General features: G+C 61.6%; 1 non-coding gene across 1 annotated transcript in view; it reads right to left on the reverse strand.

Annotated features, from left to right (window-relative positions):
• LOC149722930 (small subunit ribosomal RNA) overlaps nt 1–501 on the reverse strand; it is a 1,811-nt gene extending 1,310 nt beyond the window's left edge. Inside the window, exon 1 of the ribosomal RNA XR_016387147.1 lies at nt 1–501. This exon is cut by the window's left edge and continues 1,310 nt beyond it. This is a non-coding gene — a ribosomal RNA (small subunit ribosomal RNA).
• Nucleotides 502–2,500: the final 1,999 nt, after the last annotated feature.

The raw sequence follows: 2,500 nt of genomic DNA on the forward strand, positions 1-2,500 counted from the left end.
TCGAATGAGTCCTGCATTGTTATTTTTCGTCACTACCTCCCCGCGTCGGGAATGGGTAATTTGCGCGCCTGCTGCCTTCCTTGGATGTGGTAGCCGTTTCTCAGGCTCCCTCTCCGGAATCGAACCCTGATTCCCCGTTACCCGTAAGAACCTCGGTAGGCGAATACCGTACCGACGAAAGTTGATAGGGCAGACACTTGAATGATCCGTCGCCGGTGCTAGACCGTGCGATCCGCCAGGTTATCCAGAGTCACCAGTCGAACGCGGCCGGAGCCGCGGTCGGTTTTTGGTCTGATAAAAGCACGCCTCCCGCGAAGTCGGCGCTGTTTGCATGTATTAGCTCTAGAATTACCACAGTTATCCAAGTAAACCATACGATCAAATGAACCATAACTGATTTAATGAGCCATTCGCAGTTTCGCTGTACGAGAGCTCGTACTTAGACTTGCATGGCTTAATCTTTGAGACAAGCATATCACTACTGGCAGGATCAACCAGGTAACAACGTAACCGCCACCCCGAAGGGCGGCCGCGCGATGGGTCGCTCGCCCCGCGTCGCGGACGCCACCCAAGCACGCCGAAGCGCGCAATGGATTAGTAATCCGACCACTTTGCTCTTTTCAGAGCTTAGAAAACCTGTCACCTTATCGCGCGGCGGTACGAGGGCGAGCTCTTGCCCGCTATTCCCTGTTAACCGCCGCGAGATCGACTTGCAACTAGCTGCGACAAAACCACTCGATACGACCAAAACGGCAATTGGCAGCGCAAACGAACAGTAACATTTCTGCTCAGCGCACCCTTTGCCAGCCGACGCAAACACCTCACAGTAGCAACCGATAGCCGTGCAAGCCACCCCCGTGGATCGACCTGCTGCGCTCCCAGCGCCTACACCACCTCCCGCGGTGGAGCCCGACAGCCGTGCGGGCCACCCGCGGGGATCGACCTGCTGCGCTCCCAGCGCCTATACTCACCTGCAGTAACAACCGATAGCCGTGCAAGCCACCCCCGTGGATCGACATGCTGCGCTCCCAGCGCCTACACTCTCCTGCAGTAACAACCGATAGCCGTGCAAGCCACCCCCGTGGATCGACCTGCTGCGCTCCCAGCGCCTACACTCTCCTGCAGTAACAACCGATAGCCGTGCAAGCCACCCCCGTGGATCGACCTGCTGCGCTCCCAGCGCCTACACTCTCCTGCAGTAAACAACCGATAGCCGTGCAAGCCACCCCCGTGGATCGACCTGCTGCGCTCCCAGCGCCTATACTCACCTGCAGTAACAACCGATAGCCGTGCAAGCCACCCCCGTGGATCGACCTGCTGCGCTCCCAGCGCCTATACTCTCCTGCAGTAACAACCGATAGCCGTGCAAGCCACCCCCGTGGATCGACCTGCTGCGCTCCCAGCGCCTATACTCTCCTGCAGTAACAACCGATAGCCGTGCAAGCCACCCCCGTGGATCGACCTGCTGCGCTCCCAGCGCCTACACTCTCCTGCAGTAACAACCGGTAGCCGTGCAAGCCACCCACGTGGATCGACCTGCTGCGCTCCCAGCGCCTACACCACCTCCCGCGGTGGAGCCCGACAGCCGCGCATGCCACCGGCGGGGATCGACCTCCTACGCTCCCAGCGCCTATACTCTCCTACAGTGGCCACCGAAAGCCGTGCAAGCCACTCCCGTGGATCGGCCCGCTGCGCTCCAAGCACCTACACCACCTCCCGCAGTGGAGCCCGACAGCCGCGCAGGCCACCCGCGGGATCGACCTCCTGCGCTGGCTCCGCGGCAAGGGGCACCTCGCACCCCGCAGAGAGCTCGGGAAGCCCGGCGCAATTCTACAACGGCCGGGGGCGAACAGCTTCCACGACAACGAAGCCCGACGTCGGCCAACATTTTACCATGGTGTAAAACAACCTAGCCTGGTGGGGCCGGCAATCGGTCGACCTCCGCCCGAGCGACTTCGATCACGACCTCGGGGATCTGGCTCCGCGGCAAGGGGCACCTCGGCACCCCGCGGAGAGCTCGGGAAGCCCGGCGCAATTGTACAACGGCCGGAGGCGGACAGCTTCCACCACAACGAAGCAATACGTCGGGCCGACGTTTTCGCTCAGTGTAAAACGACCTAGGATGGTCGGGTCGGCAATCGGTCGACCTCCTACGAGCGACTTCGATCACGACCTCGGGGATCTGGCTCCGCGGCAAGGTCACCTCGGCACCCCGCGGAGAGCTCGGGAAGCCCGGCGCAATTGTACAACGGCCGGAGGCGGACAGCTTCCACCAGAACGAAGCCATTCGTCGGGCCGACGTTTTCGCTCAGTGTAAAACGACCTAGGATGGTCGGGTCGGCAATCGGTCGACCTCCGACCGAGCGACTTCGATCACGACCTCGGGGATCTGGCTCCGCGGCAAGGGGCACCTCGGCACCCCGCGGAGAGCTCGGGAAGCCCGGCGCAATTGTACAACGGCCGGAGGCGGACAGCTTCCACCACAACGAAGCAATACGTC

This window comes from Ciona robusta, unplaced genomic scaffold, assembly GCF_009617815.1.
Source record: "Ciona robusta unplaced genomic scaffold, ASM961781v2 AP042755.1".
NCBI lineage: Eukaryota > Metazoa > Chordata > Ascidiacea > Phlebobranchia > Cionidae > Ciona > Ciona robusta.